Source organism: Chiloscyllium punctatum, chromosome 38, assembly GCF_047496795.1.
Source record: "Chiloscyllium punctatum isolate Juve2018m chromosome 38, sChiPun1.3, whole genome shotgun sequence".
NCBI lineage: Eukaryota > Metazoa > Chordata > Chondrichthyes > Orectolobiformes > Hemiscylliidae > Chiloscyllium > Chiloscyllium punctatum.
This window is the reverse complement of record NC_092776.1, coordinates 26,154,153-26,168,211: the sequence shown is the minus strand read 5'-3', so window position 1 is coordinate 26,168,211 and position 14,059 is coordinate 26,154,153. Positions and strand designations below refer to the sequence as shown.

Sequence of the window (14,059 nt, the reverse complement as noted above, 5' to 3'; positions counted from 1 at the left end):
GGGCCAGTGATTATAATTCTATTAGTTTTTAAATAGTTACGGAAAAAGACGGACCTGATTGAAAAAAGTTATAGTTTAAATTGAAGTAGACCAATTTTGACAGTATTTGGCAAGAACTTTCAAAAGTCGATTGGAAGAGGCTATTTGTAGGTAAAGAAATGGTTGGAAAGTGGGAGGCCTTTAAAAACGAGATGACTGTGCAGAGATAGAATGTTCCTATTAGTCTGAAGGGCAAGGCTGGTAGTTGTAGGGAATGCTGGATGATTAGAGAAATTGAGGCTCTAGTCAAGAAAAAGGAGGCAGCACATGTCGGGTAGAGACAGCTGGGATTGAGTGAATCCTTAGAAGAGTATAAAGTCAGTAGGAGCATACTAACAGGGAAATCAGGAGGGCAAAAAGGGAACATGAGTTATCTTTGGCAAATAGGGTTAAGGAGAATCCAAAGAGATTCTACAAATACATTAAAGTCAAAAGAGTAACTAGGGAGAGAAGAGTGCCCCTTAGGATCAGAAAGGCTGAACATAGGTGAAACACAACAGATGTGTGAGATAATAAACGAGTACTATGCATCAGTATTTATTGTGAAGAAGGAATTGGAAACTAGAAATCTTGGGACATAAGTATCTTATGTGTCTATATTACAGAAGAGATAGTGCTGTACGTCTCAAAGGTAGATATCCCAGAGTTCTGTTCAGGTATATTTCAGAACTTTTTGAGAGGTTAGGGTAGAGATTGCTGGGCCACATGCTGAGATATTTATATCACTGATAGCTCCATGTGAGATGTCAGAAGACTGGAGGGTGGCTGACGTGGTGCCACTATTTAAGAAAGGTGGTAAGGAAAAGTCAGGGAACTATAGTCTGGTGAGCATGACATCAGCAATGGGTAAATTGGAGAGGATTCTGAGGGACAGGATTTACATGCATTTGGAAAGGCAAGGACTAATTAGGGAAGAGTCAAAAAGGCTTTGCACATAGGAATTTGTGTCTCACTAACTGAATTTTTTAAAAAGTTGACAAGGAAAATTGATGAAGTCAGAGCTGTTAATGTGGTTTGTATGAACTTCAACAAGGTGTTGACAAGGTTCCACATAGTAGTGTGGTTAGCAGGATAGATCACATTGAACCCAGGGGGTGCTAGCCAATTGGATACAAAATTGTCTTAAAGCTAAGAGATAGAGGGTGATATCGGAGGAATTTTGTTTGGACTGGAAGTCTGTGACTGCAAGCATGGGTGCTGGGTCCACTGCTTTTTGTCATTTTTATAAATGATTTGGATGTGAATCTAGGAGGTATAATTAACAAATGTGCAGATGACATCAAAATTGGAGGTGCAGTGGACAGTAATGAAAGTTACCTCAGATTACAACAGGACCTTGATTGGACGGGCAACTGGGCCAAGAAGTGGCAAATGGAGTTTAATATAGATAAGTGTGAGGTGTTGCATTGTGATAAGGCAAAGTTGGGAAGGACTTATATACTTAATGGTAGGGGTCAAGAGTGTTGTGCTGGAAAAGCACAGCAGGTCAGAAAGCTTCAGAGGAGCAGGAGAATCAACGTTTCAGACTTAATAGTAGGGTCCTGGGGAGTTTTGCCAAACATAGGGTCAAAGGGGTGCAGGTGCACGGTTGCTTGAAAGTGGGAGTCACAGGCAGACAGGATAATTTCTGCCACCTCCAAACGGACCCCACCACCAGAGATATATTTCCCTCCCCACCCCTTTCCGCAAAGACGTTTCCCTCAGTGATTACCTGGTCAGGTCCACGCCCCCCCAAACCACCCTCCCGTCCTGGCACCCTCCCCTGCCACCGCAGGAATTGCAAAGCCTGTGCCCACACCTCCTCCCTCACCACCATCCAAGGCCCTAAAGGAGTCTTCCACATTCATCAAAGTTTCACCTGCACATCCACCAATGTCATTTATTGTATCCGTTGCTCCCAATGCTCCTTTACATTAGGGAGACTGGACACCTCCTCGCAGAGCACTTCAGGGAACATCTCCAGGACACCCGCATCAATCAACCCCACCGCCCCGTGGCCCAACATTTCAACTCCCCCTCCCACACTGCCGAGGACATGCAGGTCCTGGGCCTCCTCCACTGCCACTACATCACCACCCGACACCTGGAGGAAGAACGCCTCATTTTCCACCTCGGAACACTTCAACCCCAGGGCATGAATGTGGACTTCACCAGTTTCCTCATTTCCCTTTCCCCCCACCTTACTGCAGTTCTAACCTTCCAGCTCAGCACTGTCCCCATGACTGGTCCTACCTGCCAATCTCCCTTCCCACCTATCCACTCCATCCTCCCCTCTGACCTATCACCTCCATCCCCCACCCCCATTCACCTATTGTAAGCTTTGCTACCTTCTCCCCAGCAGCTCCTCCCCCCCCCTCCATTTATCTCTCCATCCTGGAGGCTTCCTGCCTCTATTCCTGATGAAGGGCTTTTGCCTGAAACTTCGATTTTCCTGCTCCTTGGATGTTGTTTGGCCTGCTGCGCTTTTCCAGCACCACTCTGATCTAAACTCTGGTTTCCAGCATCTGCGGTCCTCACTTTTGTCTAGGACAATTAAGGTGTTTGTTATGCTTGCCTTCATTGGTCAGTGCAATGAGTATATGAGTTGGGAGATCATGTTGCTGCTGTACAGGACATTGGTCAGGCCACTTTTGGAAAACTGCATTCAATTCTGGTCTTCCCTGCTATAGGAAAGATGCCATGAATCTTGAAAACATGGCTTGGAGAGGGTGGACACTAGGAAATTGTTTCCATTCGGCGAGGAGACTAGGACCCATGGACACAGCCTTAGAATTAGAGGGGGTAAATTCAGAACAGAAGTGCGGAGACATTTCTTCAGCCAGAGAGAGGTGGGCCTGTGAAATTCATTGCCGCAGAGTGCAGTGGAGGCTGGGATGCTAAATGTCTTCAAGGCAGGATTGATCAATTCTTGATGTCACAAGGAATTAAGGGCTACAGGGAGAATGCGGGTAAATGGAGTTGAAATGCCCATCAGCCATGATTGAATGGCGGAGTGGACCCGATGGGCTGAATGGCCTTACTTCCGCTCCTATGTCTTATGGTCTTATGAAAAGGTTCAGAAAAGATTTACAAGAATGTTGCTGGAATTAGAAGACTTGAGCTACAGGGAGAGGCTGAATACGCTGGGGCTAATTTTCCTGGAGCGTTGGAGGCTGAGAGGTGACATTTTGGAGGTTTATAAAATCATGAGAGACATGGATAGAGTGTATAGCTAAGGTCTTTTCCCCAGGATAGGGAAGCCCAAAACCAGAGAGGATAGGTTTAACGTGATAGGGGAAAAATTTAAAAGGGATCTAAGGGACACCTTTTTTAACACAGAGGGTGGCGCATGTACAGAATGAGCTGGCAAAAGTAGTAGTAGAGGGTGGTGCAATTACAACTTTTAAGAACAAAAGAACTAGGAGTGGGAGACCATCTGGCCCCTCCAGCCTGCTCCACTATTCAATAAAATCATGGCTGATCTTTTCATGGACTCCGCTCCACCTACCTGTGCTCTCATCTTATCTCTTAATTCTTTTATTGTTCAAAACAAAAATTCTTAGCTTGAAAAACGTTTACTGAAGTAGCGCCAACCACTTTCCTGGAAAGGGAATTCCACAGATTTACAACCCTCTGGGTGAAAAAGTTCCTTTTCTATTCAGTCCTAAACCTGCTCCCCCTAATTTTGAGGATATGCCCTCTCGTCCTGGTTTCACCTGCCAGTGGAAATATCGTCTCTACTTACATCTTACCTATTCCCTTCATAATTTTATATGTTTCTGTAACATTCCCCCTCATTATTCTGAATTCCAATGAACATAATCCCAGTCTACTCAGCCTCTCCTCATAAGCCAACTCCCTCAACTCCGGAATCAATCTAGTGAACCTCCTCTGCACCCCCTGTAGTGCCAGTACATCCTTTCTCAAGTAAGGAGACCAAATCTACACACAGTAGGCCTCACCAGCCTCCTATACAGACGCAACATAACCTCCCTGCTTTTAAAATTCAATCCCTGTAGCAATGAGGATAAAATTTCATTTTCCTTCCTAATTACTTGTATCTGTGGGCCAACCCTCTGTGATTCATGCATGAGGACACCCAGGAACCTCTCCATGGCAGCATGCTGCAACTTTTTAACCATTCATTTATTAATCCTTTTTACTGTTACTCCTACCGAAATGGATAACTTCACATTTATTAACATTGTATTCAATCTGCCAGACCTTTGCCCACTTACTTTAAGTAACTTAAATCATTTAAAAGACATCTAGATGGGTACATGAATAGGAAGGTTTTAGAGAGCCAAATGCTGGCTAATGAGACTGATCAGTTTAGGATTTCTGGCTGGCATGGATGAGTTGGATCAAAAGGTCTGTTTCTATGCTGTCTCACTAACAACTTTGCGCTACTATCGACACAACCTACTACTCCCTCTAACACTCAGCCAGTTGTAAATCTGGAAATGAAACTTCCCATTCCTTCAAAGCCATTACTAGAAATGATGGATAACCAGAGCCCCGGTGAACACCACTTACCATAGTTAGCCAAGCAGAGAATGCTGCTTTTATCTCTAAATTATCTCCTACATTCAAAACAATTATCAACCCAAACTTTCTCTCTAATCCCAGTGCTTTTTTTCCCCTCTTTTCCTCATCAAATGCTGCCTGCAACATGTATAGATGCTTCCCTAAACAATAAATTTATCTACTGCCTTTAACATAATCAAACACTTTTCAGAAGCACTCTAAAATAACAGCTGACATCAAATCACACAAAGAGTTATTGGAGCTGATCAAAAGTCGGTCAGTCAAAGAGCTAGGACTCAGTATCTTAATGAAGGACAATAAGGTGACAGGATTGAGGGAGGGAACCCCAAAATGTAGGCCTCAGCATCTGAAATGGACAGCCATCTATTTCGGAGCGGTTACAAACTGGGATGCTCAAGGGGCTAGGGTTGGAGGAGCTCAGGGGCTGTGGGATGAGAGGATATTACAGAGGAAGAGAGAAGGGAGGCAATGGAAGTATTTGCAGAGGGTACAGTGTAAGAAACTGACTAGGAATACATTGGAATAATCAAGTCTAGAGGTAACAAGTACAGGGATAAGGGGTTGCAGCAGTAGATGAGATACGAACAAGCACGATCACAAAGATTGCAATCAGTGGTGTTACTGACGGCATAGTTAGAAGGCGAGGTGCTCATTTTGACATAGCTCGTGACTGCTTCAAAAATATTCAACTCAAGACAAAATCTACTCTTCACAAATTTAAGCTGAATCTCTTTGATCACCTCACACTTGTCTATCACTCTGCCTCTGATAAGACACTCTATAACTTTCCCAGAACTGATTGCACAATGACAGCAAGTTATCTTGTGTCTCCTCTGCTGTCCTCGAAAATAAATCGCACATGGATCTCTATTATTTCTTGTCTATAATAATTATGCTGACCAGTAGTGGAGGATATTAATTTGTTTAAATTAGGAAATCAATACAAGATTTTGAAGGGATCATTTCTAAATGAAAATTTCTAAATATAGAAGTAAAATGAATAGATAATGAACTCCTATGCTAGAAGCAAAGAAAAGGTAATAAATAAGTGATTCAAAATGTAGCAAAAATAAATTCAAGTACAAAAAGTGATTTTTAAAAAATATATTCAGTTCAAATTGTAAAGCTTCCACATGATGCACATTGATAGGTTAAAAATCCCAATACATTTCCACTGTGACAAGTTTTATGCATCAACAAAGATAAAGGTTCATGCATCTACATGCCAATTAAACCCTATTTGTTGCTTTATAAAAACCTGGCCTCTTAAAATCAAATCCTGTAAACAGAAATCACTCTAAGGCAAAGTTCAATCCCGATACTCAGATTCTTGTGTAACATTCATACCAGCTCAGTGCTCCTATGAACAGGATAATCTATCAGAAATAACAGGAGTCATCAACACCTTGGTCTAGTATATCAATTCAACTCCAACTTATCCACGGCCATAACTGAATCATATAAATAATATATAATATTTTAAGTAACTCACATCCTGTAAACCTTTCACATAAAAATGCACTTCTCTATCACAAGTATAATAGTTGCCTGACAAAATATGCCTCAGATTATTTAAGTATCATTGGTAATCCACATTAATGATAAATTAAGATACAATTAAAAGGGATTTTAGAACATTCTTTAAGAAACAGCAAAGTGAGACAGCATAGTATTACAAAGTCTTAGTACAGGAAACATAAATATACAGGTCAAAGCAACAAGCTCAAAAGCAAATAGCTCCAATGACAACAGGATCAAGAACCTTGGATGTTGTATAAATATTACTTTTGGGAGATTTTCCCTTTACGTCACACAGTGAGCTTAAATGTTTGAATTTGGGCAATAGACTCAATAGAAAGCTACGCATTTCTTTGATGCTCACTTTGTGGCGTTCAGAGGGGAAGGGAAGTCTGCCCAGGAAAAATACAGGCATTTCCCCCAAGTGAGTTTATAACGTCTGAAAGCAAATTACTGTGGCTAATGGCAGCTTTCAGATCAGATTTTGCACAAAGAAAGATATTCAGTTATTTAAAGCCATTATGCCCAATGCAAAAACTGGACCAGCTACTTTTTATAAATACACAATTCTAAGAATGGCTGGCTTAACACTTCTGCCCAGTGTAAAGTTCACTAGACTTGACCTTTCATCCTCTAACCATTCGAATAGCTAAAAGATGACTGAGCAGTAAATTAAACTTCTTTTTAAACTAAAAGATTTACAGCATCTGCAAGTTTGAATAAATTGTTTTGACCAAACACAGCTTAGAAAGGATGTTATATTCAAACTGGGTTAAAACCAATGCTAGTCTCAAATTGCAAAATCAAATTAGTTATTGATGTTTCAATCAGAAGGTGGCCAGTCCACCTTTAGGTCAAGGACTTTCTGCTATCTTGTTAATTTTGTCAATATCCAATACATTAACAAAGTGAAAGTAATACAAAGCAATTTAATCAAAGGGGTGATGGGCAGAAAAAAAAGGGCCAAAATTAATTTGCACATTCTGCCAGATAAACACAATAATTGACAATGGTTTTGCAGACGTCCACAATCCAGAATAAACAATATGCAGGCTTTGGGTGGTGAATTTTAATAAATTAAGCTGTGTTCAAATTCAGTCTTAGAATATTCTGAATCCAAACTTGATCACCTATTAAAACTAAAACAAAAAGCAAACTTTATGTGTGTTAGAGGATTCCAATACGCACAAATGCTCAGAAATTAGAACTGATACCATTCTTGGTGTGCATGAAGGCTAAACAACAAATTATTCTAATAAACTACAGGAACTAGTCGGATGCTTTCTCATTGATACAATGACAGCTATCTGTTCAACATTCCTAATAACGATCAGGAATGTTATTGGTGCAACTCAGAACCAACTGTGTTCAAGGTTGCAGCTCAAGCATCAATATTTCCTACTTTCTGACACCGTTAAGATGATGCAAATTTTCTTTTAAACAAACATTCAAAACTTTCCAGCAAAAATATTGCAAAAGAAAGGATGTCTGATGCATCCTTTGGATACCAAAACATTGGTACAAATATTGGCCATTGTTACCAACTTAAATTACTAAAAATGAACATCATGAGAGAGGACTTAAAATGATAAAATTGGAAACAGGGAAGCAAGTCTTCAACATATATGAGTCCTCCACATCATTTCACTTGGGAATTATCAGATAACTCCTAAAAGTAATGCAGGACAGTCTCTTTCATCAGGACATGCCACATAGCTCAATGACATGATGGCAGAAGGTTTATTTTTCAATGTTCATTAGCAAGTCTTTAATCACAGTAGGTAAATAAACAACATATGCAAAATAAGTCACAGTAGTCACTCTCAAGTATTTTCCAGAGCTTGTTATCAAATAACACTGGGAGAGATCTTACATTAAAGTCCCTGCTGGCTTTTTTAAGTGGTGAGTGCAGGGCAGGATTACCATTTCAAAGAAATGTTCATGCATGTTAATTTCCCTAAAATTATACCTAAATTGTATATCAGTGGAAATATTATTCTTGAATTCCTACCTGATGTTGATAGAACACCAATTAATGCATTTACATTGTACTTGGCATAACCTCAGGTTGCCCCAAAGCATTTTACATACAGGATAATTAAATACCTGTGAAGTAATAACCACTGTCATTGTATAGAGAAATGCAGCAGTCAATCACTTGATCCCAAACAACTTGAAATAATAACCACATATTCTACTGTTGGTAGTATTGGCTAAGGGAGACCAAAAGGCATTCCACAGGATGCCACACAAAAACTTAACACACAAAATACGAGCTACGTTGCAAGGAGTAACATATTAGCATTGTTAAACGATTATTGAGCTAACATGAAGTAGAGAATGATGATAAATGGGTCTTTTTGGGGTTGGCAATCTGCAACTAGTACAAAGCCACAGGGGTAAATGCTTGGGCCTCAACTATTTATAATCTGCATCAATGACTAGAATGTGTGAACCAAATCTGAAGCAGGCAAATTTGTCAATGAAACCAAAATAGGTAGGAAAGTAAATTGTGAAGCAAATTAGAGAGAGTCTACAAATGCATATACACAGGTTTAGTGATTATAAAAAGTTCTGGCAGAATGAGTGATTTGCAGAAAATAGGAAAAATACAAAAGCAGCACATTATACTACTTGAAATGGGGAGAGACTGCAGAATTCAGTGTACAAAAGGATTTGGGTGATCTGGTACATGTGTCATAAAAGGTTAGTATGCAGATACAGCAACTGATTGAAAAGGAAAATAAAATGTCATTTATTGCAAGGAGAATGGAATATAACAACAGATTTTACTGCAGCTGTATTTGGTGAGAAAAGATCTGGAGTACTGTGCATTGGCCTCCACATTTGAACAAATATATAACTGCTTCAGAAACAATTCTGATAAGGTTCACTTGACTCATTACTGGAATGAAGGGCTTATTTATTCAAAAAGTTTGAACAGGTTGGGGGTAGACCCATTTAGCTTAGAAAAATGAGAGTTGATCTTACTGAAACATTAGATCCTAAGGGAAATGACAAGGTAGATTCTGAGAGAATGCTTCCCCCTGTGGGGGTAACCAGAACAAAGGGACACCGATTAGGAATACAGTCTTGCTTTTAAGACAGAAGCGAAGAGACATTTCTCCCTTTTCAGATTCATGAATTTCACCCAGAAAATGATGATGGCAGAGGTAAACGTCACACAACACCAGAGTATAGTCCTTCATCAGATGGTTGTCAACCACCTGATGAAGGAGCAATGCTTCGAAAGCTAGTGCTTCCAATTAAACCTGTTGGACTATAACCTGGTGTTGCGTGACTTTTAACTTTGTACACCCCAATCCAACATCGGCATCTCCAAATCATTATTCAAGGCTGAGTTATTAGATTTTGAGACAAAGTTGATGGGGAGTTGGAGATGGTAAATAAGGAACTGGAATTGAGACTACAACCAAATCAGCCTGATTTTATTGAATGGTATAGCAGGCTTAAGAACTGGTGTATTCTTTCTCCTTAGTTCTTTGCTCCCATGAGATTCCAAACTGAACTCATAATTGCTCTTTAAAATATTATAAGATCTTTTCAAGCTGAAAGAGAATTTCTGATAGTAGCACTCCCTCAATACTGCACTATCAGCCAAGATTACACACTCATTTGACTCTGGGCTGAGACATTAACCCACAACCTTGCTACAGCTGACAGCTGCACTGTTGCTGGTGATTAGAAGTTTTAACGTCAACGTTTATGTAAGGCTGACATTTAATAAACAAAATTAATTCTAGCCCAATAGTACATAGTTTGAATTACTGTATTTGAAAATGCAATCATCCAGGCAATTAGTATGTAGTCATCTCCTAGCGGTACCACAATGTTAAAAATCACAACATCAGGTTATAGTCCAACAGGTTTATTTGGAAGCACTAGCTTTCGGAGCGCTGCTCCTTCATCAGGTGGTTGTGGAGTATAAGCTCACAAAACACAGAATTTATAGCAAAAGTTTACAATGTAATGTAACTGAAATTATATATTGAAAAAGACCTGGATTGTTTGTTAAGTCTCTCATCGCTTAGAATGAATTGTTGGTTTTACTTCTTTCATAAATAAATCACAGAAATTTTTTAAAGTTACATTCTCAAGTGAACTTTAACAATTGATGTCATGTCAGCCCAGATAACCCATTTACACCTGAAATTATTTCAAGACTCCTATTAGTATGCAGTCTGCAATGCTCGTACATTCCTCATGAAGCAGCATTGCAATCAAGAAGCACAGGTAACTCATAAATTATGTATGGAAACATGCAAAACGTTTCAGCTTGTACACCTAAATATTCAATGGCCTCCTAAAATATATGAGTGCACAGCTATATGTAAAGTTGTTTCACAAAAACACATTCTTACAAACTTATAAGACAAAAAAAAAGTTTAAATATAAAAGTAACAAAAGACCTAGATTGTAATGCTTAGCAGGTTTTGTTAAATGGCAGAAATCTACATTTTTCATAGATCTTTTTAGAAGTGCAACTCTTTTTCATGATTGAAGTGATGACAGCACACAATCAACAGACTGAACACATTAATTCCAAAGGAGATTAATGTCAAATGCCCACACGTGACGTATAACAGAATGGTTACAGGCACAGGAGGAGACCATTCCAGCCATGCAGGCTCTCTGCAAGAACAATTTAGCTGGTCTTATTCCCTCAGTAGTTTCAAAGTAGCTCTGCATTTTGTCCCATTTCAGTACATTATCCAATTCCCTTTGAAAGTCATGGCTGAATGTGCCTCCTCCATCCATTGAGACAATGCAACCTACATCATGATCATTTGCTACATTATTTTATTCCCTTCATGTCACCTTGGGTTCTGTTGCCAATCACTTTAAATCTGTGACCTCCAAATCATTATTCAAGGCTGAGTTATTAGATTTTGAGACAAAGTTGATGGGGAGTTGGAGATGGTAAATAAGGAACTGGAATTGAGACTACAACCTGTGATCGTTTTGCCAAGAGGAATAGTTTATCCCTAGTTATGCTGTCTGGACCCCTCATAATTTTGAGCACCTCTAATGAATAATCACATAACCTTCCCTGTTTGAAGGAACACAACCCCAGAATTTCCACTTTATGCATATTATTGAATTTCCTCATCCTGGTAATATCTCTAAAAACATTTTACTGAATCCTCAGTGTTCACATTCTTCCTAAAGTGTGGTGCCCTGAACTGGTGAGAATAATCTAGTTGTGACAGAGCCAGTGTTTTACACAGGTTTGTCAGACCTTTCTTCCTTTTGTTCCCAATTTATATACAGATCGGAGTATTAAATGATTAACTTACAGGAATAATGATTGATTTTAGTCTTTCTGTAATGAATTATCATTTGGCAGATAATGACATAACGGTCACAAAGGAAACAGAAAATAAGAGCAGTAGTTGGTCATTGAGCCTGCTCTACCATTTAATATGGCCAAGGTTGATTATCTAACTCAGTACCCTGTTCCTTGCTTTCCCCCCTTTGATCCCTTTAACCCCAAGAACTATATCTAAATCCTCCTTGCAAACATTCAATGTTCTGGCTTGAAGTGCTTTCTGTGGCAGAGAGTCCCACAGGTTCACCATTTTTTGGATATTTCTTCTCATTTCAGTCCTAAATCCCTAGGCTGCGATCCCTAGTTCCAGACTCTCGGTCATTGGGTAAATCCTTCCTGTGTTTACCCTATTAGCATTTTATCAGTTTCTAGGTGATTCTTTCCCCTCCCTCCCCATTCTTCGAAACTCCAATGAAGATAATCCTGACCAAAACTGCAACTTGATTTTCTGTTTCTGTGTAGGCTCATGTCTCAGCAACATTCCATGGATGATATGAACAAGGAAAGACTCTACTTTAAAAAGAAGAAAATATGTCCACATCAAAAGCTCCACATCAGAACATATTTGAATTAAAAGGGGGTTTGTTTAAACAAAATCCAATTACATGAAGTTGGCGTCGTGGTTGGTATGTCGCAATCCATGATCAGAAACAAACAAAAAATAAAAGAGCCAGAAACAAGGCCACAGTCTACCTTCAATAGACAGAGACCACTCTATACTGAAAGATATTTCATATTGCACCCAAGAACTGGCCTTAATGTGCTGGGAAGGTCAAGTCAGGCCACAAGCATTGAATAGTTTCCACGTCCCTCTGGTGATTCTAAGTATTATGCCCATTGCCAGTTTTTTTTAGAAAATAGAAATGCAGTTTTCTTTTACATGGGGAGGTTTCCATGGTGGCAACCAGTGGTACATCAAGATTCACACATGGAATAGGACAGTGCGCAATACCATGCAAACAGCCCGATGATGAAATGTCATTCAGCGGACACAAATAGACCCAAAAGTAGTCTCGTGCTGCCATATTTAATCAATGTTGTTAAATGTTTTATGTTTTCTTACCCAATATTTAAACGTATATATTTTCTGGATAAAGAGATACTTTGGTACAAGTAGACCATTGCCCTGAAGTGTTAATGCTCACTGCATCGGGAAAAAAAACCTCTGCAGATTACACCAAGGCCAGGAGGATTTCAAACTGAATATCAATCTGTCTACTGCCCACTCATCATATGATCGTCTGCAAGTTCCTCTAATTTGCATACTTACCATCCCCAAAAGCAATGCAAATTTCATGCTTTCACCTTTAGCATTGCAAAAACAGAAACGTGCGTAAAACACTCAGCTCTCCATCGGAGTTTCCGGAGACCTGTGCCCTCTAACGTCAGATACAGAAACTGTAATGTGCTAAAATGTTATGTGATTATAAACGTAACAGACGGGCTTTTCTTGTTCAGCGATTCAGCCTCTGCTCATGCCAATCTTTCCCGGTCAATTCTGCTTACACAAAGCACTGCGTATTTCCAAATGGCCAAAACATACTCACGGAGGGGAAAGAAAATCTCTCAGCCGAAACAAAGCACAATATTGGCATGAAATTCAATGCACCTTCAGCGATGCTAAAATGCTGTGCTTTCATATTTGCCCCACAGGAACCAATGATATTGTAAGGGAAATAACAGAACCTCAGTTAACACTCTACCGTGGTTGCATCAATGTAACCCTCTTAACAAAAAAAAACACAAAAATGCTAATGTATCTTCACATTACAACCATGCTATACTGAATTGGATTTTCCTGAGGAATTGCCAAGTCGATTCAATACTGTGTTTTAATTTTTTTTAAAGGATATGGATATGAAATACAAAGCCCTCGCTTTTTAAAAAAAATACAACAAGAACCCAGAGTAGTTCAGATAGTCCTGACGTGACGGCCACTGAAGAGGCGAACGTGATGTACAGATAGTTTAATGCAACGAAAAGCTCTTCTCGGTCTCAGATGTATTGCAGCTTGTTATAGGGCTGGCTTTGCATTTATCAAAACAGAAACGCAAATATGGAAAATTCTTAGAAATCAGTCGCAATGAGCAACCAATCTCCCTCCACCCATGCAAACCAACCTTTTAATAAGATGGTTAACGCGGAGCTTACCGCGACTGAGATATGCCAAGTGTGAAGCGAGGCTGTACCCTCTCGCAAACAAAATATACAGTCATTTAGCGTCCTTTAGGCTGCCCAGTAAATCGATAATCTGCACGTCTGAAATGCAATCTGGGTCTGCTGGACAGTCTATACACACAAACACATATTAAACACCAACGCAAAGAGATACGTTATTTCAAACAGATCTAGTATCACTGGTTGGGTGTAATGTGTCAGGGTCTTTTCCTTTGCATTAAATCCCTGTGTCACTGCACAGTCCCGAAAAAAAAGGTTCTCAGGCTGAGAAATCAGTACGTGATGTCAATGCACAACATCTCAATTTAAATAACAGCACACCTCCAGCCTCTTCGCCATCTAACACCACCCCCCCCCCCCCCCACCCACCCCACCAAACACCCACCGCCACAAAAGAGAGAAAAAATTAAGGTCAAAATGGAGTGAGGGGTGAAAACGTACAGCATG

General features: G+C 39.8%; 1 protein-coding gene across 3 annotated transcripts in view; it reads right to left on the bottom strand.

Annotated features, from left to right (window-relative positions):
• Nucleotides 1-14,059, bottom strand: part of LOC140463463 (G protein-coupled receptor kinase 5-like) — a 233,790-nt gene that overhangs the window by 219,150 nt on the left and 581 nt on the right. The gene's annotated exons all lie outside the window — the stretch shown is intronic.